Consider the following 18,081-nt stretch of genomic DNA (forward strand, 5'->3'; position numbering starts at 1 on the left):
ACCAATGCTGGACAGAATGCATCAAAATGGTGACTTAAGGTCATTTTTAGGTTACTTTTGGTTCAGCCAGTTTTGGTACCTGAAATTGTGCAAGCTATTTGGCTTGGTTCTACCATTTATGGGCTTTGGTGTCTTCATAAGAATTGTAGATCTATGTCTAATCTATTCATGGTAAAAATTTCAAGTCATTTGAACCTGTTTTTAGTGAGTTATGGCCAAAACACTAACTACTGCCCAAATGGTCAATTTTCAGGCTTTCAAGTCACTAATCCAGATTTGGTCATTTTTCAAGTCACCTTCTAGGCAGAATTTTGGTAAGCTTCCTTCATGAAAGTTGGCACATTTTGTGCCTATTTTTACCTCCAATTGGTCTCATACCAATTGGATTCACACACTTAAGGTTATAAACTAAAACATTCACTGCCCTACTACACACTTCTCATCACTTACCAATTACATATTCAACACTTACCAAATTACTTCCTTCATGCCAATTCTGGTTTGTACCTTACCATTAACACCTTTAACAACACATTTTTTGTCATTTTGGACAGCTTGTAACCATTCTCAATATGCACACTATAATACAGAATTTTCCAAAGTCCATTTACATCATTTAACCACATGAACATACTCTATTTACGTACCCAATTCCAAACCATTATACACATATCCATGCTGCCATCAATAACAACATCTTAAATAACCATAAATAAGTAAAAACAAGCTACATATACTGAATTTCCATGGCTGCCAAAATGTACATCTCTATTAAAACATCAAACTTCAAAAATTCTTCCATAAATCAACTACCCACAACCTTGGTTACACTTTTAATGAAACAAAAATTGAAAACACTCACTTACCACTTTTGAAGTTCTTCAAAACCTCACCCAAACTTCTTATTTTTGTTGCCAATGTTTTCCCCAAGTAGAGTATGCAAGGTTTAATGAAGAATTTATGGTGAAAGGAAGCTTGAATCATGGATGCATGGGTGTGGGGTGAGTTTGGCCATGGAGTCTCCCATGGAATTCATTACGACCACTCTTCCAAAGGTTGAAGATGACAGAATTTTCTATCCAAAGGTTGATTAAAGGTCCACTTAAGTGATGTTAGTGGAGCAATAATTGATTAAAAATCTATTTTAATGTTAAACTTTCCAATTTTTGCAATTTGGCCACCACACTTTCACTATTTACATAATGTATCTCATTTTAATTTTTCATGATATTTTCAAAGTTTAATATCATTTATTTTTAAAGGACATTTAGGTAAAAAGACAACTCAGGGTGTCAAATGACCACAATGCCCCTATTTGGGTTGCATTCCTGATTTTTCGGTAACACCGAGTTTTATCGTTTTCTCGATTTCTCGTTTTTCTTTGTACTAATTAATTAATTTTTCTTTGATATTTCTAATGATATTTATACTTCAATAGATGTTTATTTAAGTCTTAAAAATATTTTCTAGGGTTCCCCGCGATCCAGGGCTAGTCAATGGTCCACGCCTAAACTTCTTAGTGCGGTCACCCATCACTATGGTTTTTGGCTCGTTTAACTTGGTTACATTTCATTACTATTATTTTTCCTTTATTTTTCTTGTATTTTCTTTTCTTGTATTTCATTATTTTATGTCTTCTCACCCATATCTAAGTGTAGTTCTAGGCATCCTAGCTGTCCGGACAGACACTATTACCGAAACAATAGAACGCACTACCGAACATAGGGGTGTTACAATTCTCCCCCTCTTAAAATAAATTTTGTCTCAAAATTTTACTTGGCATCAGTTTCTAAACAGTTGTGGGTGCTGTCTCCTCATGTCCTCTTCTAAGGAGAAACTTTAAGGAATACCTTATTACCCACTGCATATTCAATATCTCTTCTCTTCATATCAACATAGGACTTCTGATGGTCTGATGCAGCCTTGAGTCAATCTCTGATCAATCTAATCTTTTCCTCTCTCTATTGAACAATTTCTAGCCCAATCATCTTCCTTGCACCTACTTCATCCCAACATAGGGGAATTCTGCACTTTCTGCCATAGAAAGCTTCATATGGAGGTATCCCAATACTTGATTGGTAGCTGTTGTTATAAGCAAACTCAATCAAAGAGAAGTGTACATCCCAACTACCTTAAAACTCAATCACGCAAGCCCGTAGCATATCCTCCAATATCTGAATTACCCTCTCAGACTAGCCATCTGTCTGTGGGTGGAATACCGTGCTGAAGTTCAATCTAGTTCCTAGGGCTCTCTGAAGACTACCCCAGAATCTAGAAGTGAACTTAGGATCTCTGTCTGATACAATCAATACTGGCACTCCATGCAGTTTTACAATCTCATTTATGTACAATCTGGCCAATTTCTCCAACTATAGTCCATCCGGACTAGCAAAAAGTGAGCAGACTTGGTTAGTCTATCAACTATGACCCATATTGCATCATGACTATTCTGTGTCCTCGGAAGTCTCATCACAAAATTCATAGTTATCCGTTCCCTTACAATGTTTCATAGGGTGCCATTTGTATGCTAGCTTGACACTTATTATTGTATACAAATTCTGTTAGTGGGAGGTATCTGTCCCATCTCCCTTCGGATTCAAGGACATAAGTTTTCAGTATATTCTCGAGGGCTTATTACATTTTACAGGTTATTATTATCATTTCATTTCATTATTTATAGAAACTCAATGAGTTTCAGAATTTACCTGAATTACTTGTTTCGACTGTCCATCCGTCTGAAGATGATAAGTCATACTGATATATCTAAACTTATAGCAATTACTATGGTACAGATAGTTCACATTATTGTAACCGAGTTACTGACTCCAGCTACCTTACAAGTGTAGTCTTTTGACAGGCTAGTTCTGAAGTTTTAAATTTCTGACTAAAATTTTCACATTTATTTCTAGTAATAGCACTCTATTCGGGCGTAACTGTATCAATTTATAGATTACTTACAAATATTCTTATTTTATTGTACCACGAGGAAGCACGTAGCTCTACACAATAATCCCGTATCGGTACTGTAATCTGCAGCTTATAATACAAACATCGAGAACATTACATAGTCACTACGTTATAACCTCATGGACTAGGTTTTCTAACATTTTATCTTTCTCGAATCCACTAATATCCTAAACCGATTATGATTACAATATCCCTTGACAATTACTAACAGTAACATCTTTGCCCTCATCTAGAACAATTCTATTACTGTAACTTACTTTTAAGTCCTCTTGCCTCACATTAAGTAGGCTCGCCAATTAGCTTTATAATTTATGGTGTGTTAGAAAATACTTTTAGCTAATAATTCTTCCAAAATTAATGTTAATCATACTTGTTATTATAGTTTTTATCCTAAAGGACTAGTCACTAATACTTCAAAATTCATTCCCATGTAAAGGAATAGCAACAGAACATGTAGTTCTAACACTAGCACACAACTAAGTAATGCTGGGATAAAATAATAACTATTGTTTCTTTCAAAAATGAAGAACTTACCAATAGCTACATCCGAAGTTTCTGTTCTTTCCCCTTGGTGCATAGTGGACGCTCTGACTGGTGCGCTACTATATTCGTGTTGATTCATTGTGTTATGGTGGTGAGGAGTACCAACTCTATTTCTATCTCAACTCTGATTGACTGTCTGTGAACTCTGGAGAGTAGATCGAGGTGCTCTAATATAATCTCTAACAAAGTGTCCAAGCTTTCCACAATTGTAGCAGGCTCCAGAGGCCTTACGACAAATACCTAGATGATGCTTACCACAAACATGGCAGAAACGGACAGAATAGGAACTTCTGGTTGTTCGACGACTAGATTTTGGTGTTCTCTGCCCTGATGATCCGCCTCTGTCATATCCCTGAGCTCGGGGTTCCTCAAATTCTTTTCTCTTCCCTAAATTACTACTCGAGCTCTGACCCATATGTTTCTCCCTCTTCTCCATTTCACACTGCCTTTGTGGGGGTTAAGTTTATGCTTGAGCTTGAGCTGATAGAGTATCAGATATTTGTTGAAAGAAAGTGGCCATTTGCTTGGCCATTTGTGTAGTAATTTGTACTGGTAAAATTGGTACAGTCGAGCCTTTGACACTTTGTGGGGCTGGGGCCTCAACTTGTACTTCTACCATCACAGACTGTTCTATTGTCTCATTCTTCTATTCCATATCTTTTCACAGGATTTTCTATTCCTGTACAACCAACACAAGGAGATTCCTCTCCATTAGTTCATATTTGTTGTGTAAATGTACTATATGTATCAAACATTTGAGCAGTTGTAGTTACCGACAAAAGGATTTCAAATTCATAGTTCGAAATTTACTTTAAAACCATTGCTCTGATACCACAAAATATGTCACATCCTACTCCCACGTAAGATATAACATGATCCTGTAGTACACCTAATGAATTACCGTACTTCGCCTACCGATAACCCATTAGATATACTACAAGGGATTTTAAAATAATTTTCGTGAAATTTAAATCATCGATTAAAATCTGGTGTTATAAAATTCTTTTCAAAATTTCGACAAAGTGCCGGCTGTGTTTTGAGAAAACAGTTCTTCAACCTGAAAAGGAAAAACACTCCCAATATGTTTTCTCAAATACAACTCCAAGAAATTTCATTTCATCTCACAATTCAATCTCAATAATCAATCATTTCATTTTCAAACCAACCTCATCATAAAAGAAACATTTCATTGATTACAAGACTCAAAAATTAATATTACAAAACTATTCAGGTAAATGAAACCTCAAATTTACATTTACAATAATTTACATTTAATTACATACCAAAATATTTTACAAGAATTTTTATACAACTGCTCAAATAATTTACATACATATTATTACATGCATACATCAAAACCTTTGTACATGGGTATACCTGGAGCTGATCTGAATGTCTCTTCAAAGAAACTTACTCAATTGCTCTATGCTCTTTTCACCTGCGACAGCATACAAAGCTATCGTTGAGTGGTGGACTCAGTGGTGCACAACTATAATTTAAAACATAGTACAATATACCTTAACAAAAATTACAGCAATTAATTTGGAAATCTGGATACTCATCAAATTCAAAAACTCAAAATATTCATTGCCAATAATATAAATCATTTGTATAAAATGACTTTGATCACGAAATTCAATTTATCAAATCATAACTAACCATTTAAGGTAATTCCAACAAAATTAATTATACATAAATCATAATTGAAATCATAATCTTTACTATTCAAAAACCATTCTTTATCTCAAAAACCATTCTTTATCTCAAAAGCCATTCTTTATCTCAAAAACCATTCTTTATCTTACTAACTATGCAAGACTAATCCGAAAGGGCCATTGGACACTCGGTGCCTGCTAATGGTATCTAGGCATGAAGCCATGAACAATACTATAAATCTCGCCACTTCTTGGCATGCCCATCCATCTAGTCCTTACACTACTGTCTAGGTATACTCGGCTAATTTATTATCCTTAGTAACTCAATATCCTCCATTTTTCATCATTTCACATCATTCTTTCATAATTTTTATCATAATCTCATTCATCATGGGAATATTGGTCCTACACACAATTTCTCATGTCATTCATGCTCAACATGCTATTGACATTAATCACAATTCACATTATAAACAATTATGTTCACATTTCACAATTTTCAAGTACCTCAATTTTATTAGTAAATTTGGCTAAGGTATAGCAGGAATTTAGTCATACCTCCTTAATAAGATTTGTAGATCTATGTCTTAGGTTTATTTTGGCTTTGGAATCATTTAATTTGCATTTGTGTAGCTTGAGTTATAGTCATTTTGCCAAAACTGTTTAGGTGACCAATTCTTAGGTTTCATGTCTGTTCTATAATCAGGACAGATTTCTGGACGCATTTTATCAAGCAAATTTGGATGGGTTGCAGTCATAATTTAGCATCATGGTCTTCATATGAATTGTTTCCCTGTGTCTCAGAATCACACAGGTTTAAGAATCACACAATTTGGAGTTTTTTAGAGTGAGTTATGCTTAATTGAATATATACTATTCATTTGGTCAGTTTGCAGGGTTTCAATTTTGCATTGCCGGATTACAGCCCTAATTCAGGTATCATCCGGCCATTTTCAGGGCAAATGTTCTTCATGAAAGTTTTAGTATATTGTCTTAGCTTTAATTTCCCGTTAGTTTCACATCAATTGGAATTATGTATCTCAAATTATAAACATTTGAACTCACTAGACTCAAACTGTCCAAATTCAGCAATAATTGCACAATATCAATCTCCTCAATTTTTTCACCAAATCACTAATGTTTCTCAATAAATATTCATCAAATGCTCATAATATAAGCATAATAACATTAAATAGCCTTCATAAAATGAAAACCCCAATATAGAAAACCCTAGCTAAAGTAGAAGAGTTTTCAAAATTAATGAAATTTCTTAGCACTAACCTTGATTTCAAGTCCTACTCAACTCCAATCACCCTTCAATCACTACAACAAAAATAGTCTTTAATGACATTCAACAAATGTCATTGCAAGCCAAAAAAATGTTACAATAGCCCTATACCGACATTTATTGCTTATGTTGCTCAAATGTCTCTTAAGTGAGTGTGGCTATGTGTTAATTCTACGTTTACTACAAATGTTTGTATAAATAAACAGTAACATTTTTTTATCAATTTATTGTGATATTTTTCAATCGTCATTCTAAATCGTTTAAACTCATGTTTTAAAAAATGTCACGATAAGCTTCTAATAAATTGTTAACAACAATATTATTGTGACATATATATATATATATATATATATATATATATATATATATATTATATATATATATATATATATATATATATATATATATATATATATATATATATATATATATGTCACAATAATATTGTTGTATATATATATATATATATATTATTGTTTTATAGTAATATTATAATATTTATTAAATGATACTTAAGAATTTAAATAATTATTGTTGGAGGTTTTGTTATAACGCTTGATATATATTAATTAAATTCTCTAAAATTTCATAATAACATAGTTATTTTCCATTTTAAAAATACGTTATTGCTACATTTATATAATATCATTTAAAAATTGTTTTAATGGCACTACGAGGCACTAGCACAATATTTTATAAATATCATTAAATATTTGCTAAAATGATATATCCTAAATGTGGCAACAAGAACTTATCATATTATTTAAAAATCATCACTACAAAAATTTTTGACATTAATAAATGTCATCTAAAATACATTAAAGCCATATATATTAAATATTGTTAAAAGGTTTTATTGCAACAACTATAACATCTCTAGAAAATATATATTTTGATAGTTTTAAACTTATAGTTGTAAAGCATTGCATATAGAGGAAAAAAAATTTGATATATCATGACATTTAGCAAAAATCACTATTAATATTATTTTTAATAATTTATTATTATAAATTTCACTTTTTATATTATGATTAACATTAATATATTTATATATTTTTCAAATATAAGATCATAAAAAAAATATTATTAATGAATTCAAATATCCAAAAATAAATAGCCTTCTAAATATCCAAAGAAATAATAAAATAATATCATCAAAGCATGTAGCTTGAACATTTATTAAAATTATCTAATTTAGAATTAAAATCCTAGCCCTAAACATCATAAAAAGAGGCCAACTTCACTTGAAATGCATCCGCCAATATTTATGCCCTGCATAAAAATATCAACAAAAATATCAATTATTTACTTAAAAATTATATAAATATTATTTTACAAATAATTAATAATAAGTACATATTTTTTGTTAAAATAAATATAATATTACTTTTTAGATCTTGTGATGCGACGTAAGTTAGCATTACTAGAATAAGGTGAAGCAGTGGATGGAACCTATGAAATAAATAATGAACATAATTCTATACTAACATATGAAAGGAAATGAAAAACGAATGAAATTAAATAAATTAGTTATAATCTCTTTATATATATATATATATATATATCAATTATTTTTTATATTCAATTAACTGAATTTAAAAAAAAAATTGTATAATAAAAATAACTACAATACTGCATGCTTTGTTGGGTATTAGGAACTTGAGTAAGTTGAGCAATTATCTCTTTTAATTCTGAAACTTCATTCTTTAAGCTAACATACTGTTCTTTAAGTTGATTATTCTCCTCACGTAATATAGCAAAATTTTCTTTTGGTTGCATGTTCTCATTATTGACTTCTTGCAGTTGTTGTATCACATTGATGTTGTCCTTTTTTAACATTCTTGATGATACTCCAAAACCCATTCCATGAACTCGTCCATTTTTTTCTGATCCAAGCACTTGTGATAAAATATCTCCTTTAATAGGAGCATTGTCTTCAAATTCTACATTATTTGCTTCATTTTCAGCTTGAATCTCATTAATATTTTGCTGTATAATTAAAGTTAACGTATAATAGCAAAAATGGACATCAACATTATATAATTATTAATTTAAACAATATATATATATATATACTCATGCAACAAGATAGGAGGAAAAGTTACAATGATTGTCGCTGCCTCCGATGATACTGGTGTTCCATCCTTATGCTTGTGATACTTTATGAAAAGTTGTGTTCTTGATGGTAGTTTTCCATTCATTTTGTGTTAGAATATAATTTACAATTAGTAACCTATGCACATATTTTTTAAAAAAATTAAATTATTTCAATAGCTAGAAAACTCTTAAATTTCAAACAATGGATGTATATACCTCTATCTCAGCTCGTCGAGCTAGAGATATAGTACCAGAAGTATGTGGCAACTTCATTTGTGCTCGACTTTTCTTTCCATTTTCAGATTTTGTCTTTAAACAAAAAAAAATTAAAATAATTGTAATATAAATTATTAAATAAAATCATGTCAGAAAAAAAAATGCGGCATACACATAATAAATTAAAATGAAAACTTGCTCAAAGTTAATTATTTTAAATGGCAAGACATGTAGCATAATCAACTAAAAATGGTATTGTTATATAAATTAAATACAAAAATTTCTTAAATATAATTCTTTAAAAAGTCCATTTATTTTTTAATCAATTGAAATGATAAATTTACCCAAAGAGATTTTTAATGTTAAAAAATAAATTATAAACAACCCACTAAATCAATGCAAAATGAGGTGCTCTTATCTAAACATACTCCCACTTTGACAACAATTAATTAAAAAGGCTCATTAAATAGATGAATGATATTACCTGCCACTCTTCTGAATATTATTGACCAACAAGTTTTTCCCATTGTTTTGGGTCAGTTCTAGGAGGCGGATTGTCCTTCAACTCAGCAAGTGATTTGTATTTATGAAAATTTTTCTCATACAGTGTGTGCTTATAAGTCCTTAAGCACTTGCCAACTTGTTGGATTACCATTTTTCTCTAGATAGCCCTAACTTAAATTTGGTCTAAAATTAAAAAAAAAATTAAATTAGTAAAAGCCTAATGTAAATTAAATTAAATTTACATGAATATAAAAACTTTTCTAAATTTAAATAATCTTTTAAAAATAAATCATACCTGAACAACTTTCCATATCATTTCTTTTTTATCTTTAGGAACTTTTCTCCAGTTTGCATATTCAAGTGGTGTCAAATCTGAATTTCTTGCTATTGTGCCACAGAAATACTCAAGCTCACCATCATCAATACATTGATTTTTTTCATTGAACTTTTTTGGCAACTCCTCTCCTTTGCCCACATTGATTTTTTTCATTGAACTTTTTTGGCAACTCCTCTCCTTTGCCCAGATTCCATATATCTGCAAGTAAAGTAGGACCTCGAACTTTTCGTGGTTCAATAGAACTACCTATAAAACAATGAAATGAAAAATCAAAATGCAATTTTACCGTAAAAATGAGTGTTAACAAGAAAATAAATAAATATTCTAAAATATTTAGTAAAACTCACCCTCAATATCAGAACTGTCATTCAATTCTGGATCTTCTTGAGCATTATTAGAAAATGGTGATTGCAAATTATTGTGGAACTCTAAATTCTCTTGAATAGTCTCAACCTCATTTATAAGCCCATTTGGACATTGTTGAGTATTCCAGGAATTTGTTATACTTGACTTCCTCTTTTGAGGTTGCACATGAGTTGTCTTTGCATTTGTTTTCGAATCCTTTTTAGCATTGTGTTGCCTACAATAAATTCAAAAATTAATTATAATAATCAGTAAGAGATTTAACATAAATGTAAAATGCCATAAACATATATAAATACAGGGGTGAGTTATAAGATTTTCTATTAGCAAGTTTATAGATAGATGTGGTTATGCATGACAAAAATAAATCAATACGTCAATTTTAATTTGAAGGATAGAAAGAGTAAAATTTAAATATTTCATACAATCTGTAAATGCATGGGAAGTCTAGCATATAGTTAAAAAACAAAAAAAAAAAAAAAGATTTGAAACAATGTAAAAGAACAAACATAAAACAACTCATAAAACCACAAAGGCAGACAAAGAATCCTACAACACTATTAAATTAATCATGCTTATATAACCAAAATTATAATAACATTAAACAATATAATAGTTTAAGGCTGAATTCATATGCAGCAAAACGCCAAACAATAGAATAAGAAAAACCAAAATTTATTGGTATTCAATAACATCTTTTTTCTATATGCACGAGTTGAATATAAATGACTCACTAAACATACTATCGTAGCAATCAAAATTACTAGAGAGTTATATATTAAGTTGAGATTAGAAAAAAAAAAAAGGTTAAAAAAAGTGGTTTATGTACTCAACTTAAATGAAAAATTGAATCTCATTATAAAGAAAATATTGGTATAAGATCAACAAACTAATAAAAAAAGAAGACAGCTCTCAAGAAAATATTTACAAGTCAAAATATAAAAAAATAAGCATACCTGAAATTTATAATCAAGACTTGAAGTACTAATTAATCGGAGAACCTACACTGCAAAATTAAAGTTATATCAATTTGGAAGGAAAGAAAAATTGTATTACGGGAGGTTTAGGTTTAGTATATACCAATTATGAAAGAGAGGGGAAAGAAAGAAAGCTAAAGAGAGATTATAAAGGTAGAACAATTAATAAAGTAGAGAAAAAATCAATAGATTAATGGAAAAAAAAACAAGCAAAAGCAATACGATGGAGATAATGAATTTGGCGCTATTATCCTTTTATATAAAAATGGAGCGAAAATTGAGTTTTAGATAGAGTTAACAACTTTGATGTTATCTCTTATCATGCAACGTATTAATCTTATTTCAGCAGGTTTATTAAGAAGTGATGCATACATTTTGCATAGTCATTTAGGTCTAATTTCATAGCTATTTTATTCTATTATTAGTTATTTTTAGCTAATTTCATTAGTTAATTAGTTAGTTTTCCATAATTGTCGATTTTGGATTAATTTGTATCTTTTACTTTGTTTTGTAGGAAAAATGGTGTTTTTGAAGGACTGAAGAGAAATTTTGCCATTGAGGAGTGACTTCTACAGCCAAAGATGTCAAAAACAAGTTTTCAAGCTGAAATATGCATTGATCAAATTGTGCATAACTTGCCGCATAAGCTATGCAGATCTGCATAAGGAGAAAAATCACTGTTCCAGAACCAACCGAAATGTGCATAAGGAGACTGCATAGCTTATGCACATTCTCGCCTCCCTTATGCACCTTCACGGAATTGTGCATAGCCTATGCACCAAGTCATGCAGTTTCGCATAAGTGAACCAGAATCGCTGAAATCGCATAAGGGATCGCATAACTTATGCAGTCCACTTATGCAGTCCCATAAAGAGTTCATTAATGAGCTGGCAGAAGATTCCCTCAGATAATTCCTCCTAGAACACACCATTTTAGGGCTCCATGTCAGAAAAATGCTATAAATAGTCTCATTTTCCCATTTTAAAGAAGAGGAAGAAAGAAAGGAAGGAGAGGAGCAGGAGCAAGGGCAGCTGAAGAGTCACATTTAGTTTTCCACACCATTTCCAACCAGATTTGGGATTTCTTTCTCTTCTTACCTTTTCCTACATTTCTAGTGTTGAGTTTTTTTATTTCTTAGCTTAGATTAGAGCTTTATTTCCATTTAAATTCAGAATATCTTGTAGACATTATGGGTAGTGAGTAGTTTCACTTTGATTCTGGAGTAAGGGATGTAATATTTTAGTTATTTTTGTGGATTTGAACTGGGTTAGTCCCAATTTAATGAATTTATGAGGTTTAATCCATTTCTTGTGTGCTTATTCACATGCTTAATGAAGGGCCCCTTTAAGTTATGTTCTTAATCCTTGGTTGAAGCACCGAAAGGAGAAAACCAAGTGATAGTTAATCAAGAAATTGGACTTAATTAACTTAGATCTAGAAATAGACTAAGGGTTAAGAGGGTTTTAATAGATTGATTAAAGAACCTAATGGGTCTTGGTTAATTTTAACTCCACGAAAGTAGGATTAAGTTAATTAAGGCACTCTTTGTCTCACTCGAAAGAGTTTTCAAAGGATTTTAGAATTAATCTCCTTTAAACCCATAAATTTCATGGATTGGGCTAGCTAGGAAAAATCCCAAAATGACTTAAATATGAACCCTTAACTCCAGAATCGTCTTTCATCAATTATTGGTTGGAATTTTACTTTTGAGTGTTTAGTTTAATCTTATTTTATTAATTTTCGTTATTATCAACTTCTTTATTTTGCGAATTATTAAATTAGTCATTATTTGAATTTAGTTTTGCATTTTCATACCTTCTGCTTCAAATTCCTAAATTTCTTTTATTAATTTGATTAAAATACAATTTTAACATATTTTATTTTACATCAAAAATTCAATCATTAACACAACTCCTCGTGGGAACGATATCTTTTTCTATACTACTTGAACGACCCGTGCACTTGCGGTAGGGACACATCAAGTTTTTGGCGCCGTTGCCGGGGAGTTGTTTGTTTAAGATTGAATTCTTGATTATTTTAGTCGTTTATAGTTTTATTTTTGTTATCTTTTCATTTTGTGTTTGTTTGTTCTTTTTCAGGTACTTTTAATCTTTTATGAGAAGAGCTAGAAGCACAAGTGACACATCCTTATTATTTAATCCTGAAATTGAGAAGTTTTGTAGAGACAACAAGAAAGAAACTAGAAGAAGAAAAGAAGCATTGAGAGCAGCTGAAATTGAAACAGAAATGGCTGAAGAAAGAGTTGGAATCAGTTGTGATAATGGTGAAAATGATCGAAACAATGAAAATGCAGCTCATGGTGAAGAAGTTGTAAATGCTAATGTGCCTAAGGGAAGTATGATGGATCACGCATTTCCTCATTTTGATGATTTAAGAGAGAGTATAGCAAGACCAAGAATTGATGCAAATAGTTATAAGATGGATTTTGGAGTACTACAAATGATTCAGAATTCTCAATTCGGAGGTCATCCTTCAGAAAATCCTCATACTCATCTTAAGAAGTTTGTTATGATCTGTGACATGCAAAAGCAACCAGGAGTATCTGATGATGCAGCAAGGCTAAAATTGTTTCCATTCTCTTTGAAAGATAGAGCATTGGATTGGCTTGATTCTTTACCTCACAACTCAATTACAAATTGGGAGCAGCTCACTGATGCATTTCTTGCCCAATACTTTCCACCTGGAAAAACTCAAGAGTTGAGGAATCAAATGATTGCTTTTAGACCAAGAGAAGATGAGACTCTTTATGAGTCATGGATGAGATGGAAGGAGTTGGAGAGACAATGTCCACATCATGCCATTCCTAAATGGATGATAAACCAGAATTTTTACACAAATGTCACTCCTGCTATCAGAGGAATCATTGATGCTCAAACTGGAGGGGAATTCATCATTAAGCATGAAGATGAAGCTTATGAGTTATTAGAGAAAATAGCAAAGAACAGTCATCTATGGAGTAGTCCAAGAGGGTCAACTCCAACTCAAAAAAGGCAAGTTGTTGGAATGTATGAGCTTGATCCATTCAACATGATCAATGCCAAATTTGATGCACTCACTAATGTCCTTGCTAAGAAAATGGAGGATTTAAGTATGCTAGTCAGTTCATCATCATGCTTTAGAAGTTCTCAACAAGTTACTTATGCAGAAGGAACAATGAGCTGTGGAGTAGATTATCCTTCATATGCTTGGAGGAATCATCCCAATTTTTCATGGGAGAATCAGCAAAATCAAGCTTCAACTCAGAACTTTCCATCACAACAACAAGAGCATCAATACCAACAGCCTAGGCAACCACCACCTAGTTTTCAGCAAAAGAATGCAAATCGCACCTTTACCAAGACAAAGAAGAACAAAGTTCCACCACAGAGGCTTTATTACAACAAATTCTTGCTAATCAAATTAAGCGTGATGAAGAGTTGAGAGAGATGAAAGCAAGGTGGAACAAATGCAAACACACAATAGGATCTTTGGAAAATCAGATTGCACAACAAGCATGCTCATCAAGTACCAATTCTATGGGAAACTTCCTAGTCAAACAGAAAATCCAAGGAGCAATGTCATGCCATCACACCGAGGAGTGGTAAAATAGTGCATAATGAGAAGAGTGAAAAAGTTGAAAAGAGAGAAAATGAGGAAGATTTTGAGGAGATGAAAAACAAAAGAGTGAAAAAGGGAGTGCAAGAAAAGGTAAAGAGGAGGTTAGAGAGAAGGAAGAGAAATATATACCTCCAGAGCCTTACAAGCCACAGCTTCCCTTTCCACAGAGATTTCAAAAAGCCAAGCTTGATAAGCAATTTGGGAAGTTCTTAGAGGTTTTGAAGAAGCTATATATAAATGTGCCCTTTATCGATGCTCTTTCCCAAATGCCTTCTTATGCTAAGTTTTTGAAAGAAATTCTCTCAAACAAAAGAAGACTTAAAGATTATGAGACTGTAGCCTTAACTGAGGAATGCAGTGCTATCCTCCAAAGGAAACTTCCTCCAAAGCTCAAGGATCCAGGGAATTTTTCAATTCCATGCCACATTGGGGAATCATGTTCTGTAAAAGCTTTATGTGATTTAGGGGCTAGTGTTAGCCTTATGCCCCTCTCCATTTATGAGAAGCTCAATATGGGAGATCTTAAGCCAACCCACATTTCTCTTCAGTTAGCTGACAGATCAATTAAGTATCTTGAAGGGATTTTGGAGAATGTGCCTCTCAAGGTTGGGAAATTCTATATACCTATTGACTTTGTCATCTTGGACATGGAAGAGGATTCTAATATCCCAATCATTTTGGGGAGGCCTTTCCTAGCTACAGCTGGTGCTTTGATTGACGTGAAAGGTGAAAAGCTTACTCTCAGAGTCGAAGAGGATCATTTAGTCTTCAACATTGGCAATGATAAGAAGAAGCAGCATGAAGATGTAGACTCTTGTTTGAGAATTGATATAGTTGATGAGTTAGTAAAAGAGCACTTTAGAAAGAGCTATCCGAAGGCTTCTCTTGAAAGTTGTCTTATCCATGAAGGGAGTATCAATGATGAAAATCCAAAAGAGGTTGCATTTGCACAAGATTTGAATAGTAATCCACCTTGTCCTATGGCACCAATCTTTCAAGTTGAGCAAGTGGAGAAAAGTGAAGTAAAGCAACCATCTCTCAAAGAAAAAGATGCACCAAAGGTTGTCAAGAAAGAAATGGTCGGATTTTTAGACAAAGCAACAAGGATCTTCTCATGTGATGGAAAGAAAATGAAGTATAGATTCATTGAAGCACCTATTGGAAACAGAGGCAATAAATTCCAATTTCAGCCACCATGAAACATGAAAAGAGTCTAGCTAAGGACTATAAATTAGCGCTCTTGGGAGGCACCCCAAGTTCTTTTATTTTGCTTTTGTTGATTTACTTTTATTTGCATTACCTTTGTTTTTATCTTAAATCTCCCCAAATTCAATTTTTGACATTGTTGAATCTTATCCCTTGTAGATATATTTTAATGGAGGAAGGTTGGTGAACTGCTGGGGAGTGACCCTTAACTTGAAAATTTTGTCCTTCAAACTCTCCCACAAACTGATTAGTTCTTACTGCATAACCTGTGCAGGGAGTACATTATCTGGTTTATGCAGGAGGAAAAATGGAATCTGCGACAAAAAGGGTATCTGCAGCAGATGGCTTGTGTTTTTGGTGAGGTTGGGTGTGTAACTTTTAAGTATATGTGCTTTTAATGTTAATATGGTGGTAAGTTGGTCATCTTTGTAGTTTTGAGATTATTTGGGTTGTGGAATTCAAGGTGGACAATATTGCATTCTCTTGGCATAACTTGGAGAGTTCATTTCATCATTTGTAGATAAATGCAACTTTATGCAGATTTTATTGAGTTTTAATGTGCTAAATGTTGATTTGTAGATTTTGAGTCAAAATGGCATGGGTCACAAATGCCTTTTATGCAGGATCCATCTTCTACAAGCTTGTGTGATGCATTTTTTATGAACTTTGTATATATTGATGTGTTTTTGGTGAAAATTTCTCATGGTTTATGCTTCATAGAATTATATTTCTTCATTTTAGGGTATTTTTCACACTTGCAAATCATGTTCCATTGCAATCTTAATTTTGTTGAATTGTGCATAAGCAACTGCATAGCTTATGCAATTCTGCATAACCACAATTCTTGCCATTTTCATCCCTGTTGCAAACTGCATAAGAAGAGTGCATAGCTTATGCAACTCTGCATAGCTTAATTTTGTCAAATTTCATATCTTTCGAAACCTGCATAAGCAGAGTGCATGACTTATGCACATTTGCATAACTTCAAATTCTTCATTTTCTCTCTCTGCCGAAGTCTGCATAAGGAGGGTGCATAAGTTATGCACTTCCGCATGACCAAAAACTCTTAATCTCCAAACCTGCCGAGGGGTGCATAAGCAGAGTGCATGACTTATGCACTTCTGCATAACCAGAAACCCAAAAACTCCAAACCTGCCGAGGGGTGCATAAGCAGAGTGCATGACTTATGCACTTCTGCATAACCAGAAACCCAAAAATTCCAAACCTGCCGAGGGGTGCATAAGGAGAGTGCATAGCTTATGCACTTCCGCATGACCACCAACCCAAAATCCCAAAACCTACCGAGAGTTGCATAAGCAGGGTGCATAACTTATGCACTTCCGCATAACCACCAACTCTGAATTCCAAGACCAACCGAAATGTGCATAAGGAGAGTGCATAGCTTATGCACTTCCGCATAACCACCAACTCTGAATTCCAAGACCTGCCGAGACTTGCATAAGGAGAGTGCATAACTTATGCACTTCCGCATGACCAAAAAAAAAAAAAAAAAAAATATTTATGCAAATATTTTACATAGCCTATGCAACCCTTATTGCCACTCATGCAGAACCGCACGGCTTATGCATCCTACTTATGCACATGTTCTGGAAAAGTTAAGACCTGCCGAGACTTGCATAAGGAGAGTGCATAACTTATGCACTTCCGCATGACCAAAAAAAAAAAAAAAATTTATGCAAATATTTTACATAGCCTATGCAGCCCTTATAGCCACTCATGCAGAACCGCACGGCTTATGCACCTGATCTGGACAGCACTTTATTCTGCATAACCTGTGCAGCTTCTTATGCATTCCCATTATCTCTTAAATTCTCATTTGCTCTATACCAGGTAACCTTTTCTTTTTGCTCTTAACATTTCACAATTCCTGGTAGTTACTATTTGCTTTAAGTTTTGATAATGCATTGCTTGAGACATTGAGGACAATGTCCAATTTTGAGTTTGGGGGTGCACATTTTGATTTTTGCTTCAGTTTTCACATTTTGAGTATAAGAGCATCTCATCCCATTCCATTTACATATATTGTAAATATTTTACATATACATCCATACATACATATACATTACACATTTACACACACATTATACATCACTTAGAAATTATACACTTTGCACACAAATAGATTTCTTCCATTTAGTTAATGCATTGCTCATTTTTAGGAATCATGCATCATGCATTAAAATCTTTTGCCAAATCCCTTGAGTTTTGAAAATTTGCCTATGAGAGTGATTTGACTCACCCTTTAGTTGGGTTTGTGGATTGAAAGTTTCCTAAGAGGTGCAAGGTTTC

General features: G+C 32.6%; 1 non-coding gene across 1 annotated transcript; it reads right to left on the reverse strand.

Annotated features, from left to right (window-relative positions):
• Window positions 1–13,661: 13,661 nt before the first annotated feature.
• On the reverse strand, window positions 13,662–13,769 carry LOC131172363 (small nucleolar RNA R71). Its single transcript, XR_009142843.1, has one exon. It is a non-coding gene; the product is annotated as a small nucleolar RNA R71 (small nucleolar RNA).
• Between the last annotated feature and the right edge of the window lie 4,312 nt (window positions 13,770–18,081).

The sequence above is a fragment of the Hevea brasiliensis genome, chromosome 13 (genome assembly GCF_030052815.1).
Source record: "Hevea brasiliensis isolate MT/VB/25A 57/8 chromosome 13, ASM3005281v1, whole genome shotgun sequence".
NCBI classification, from domain to species: Eukaryota; Viridiplantae; Streptophyta; class Magnoliopsida; order Malpighiales; family Euphorbiaceae; genus Hevea; species Hevea brasiliensis.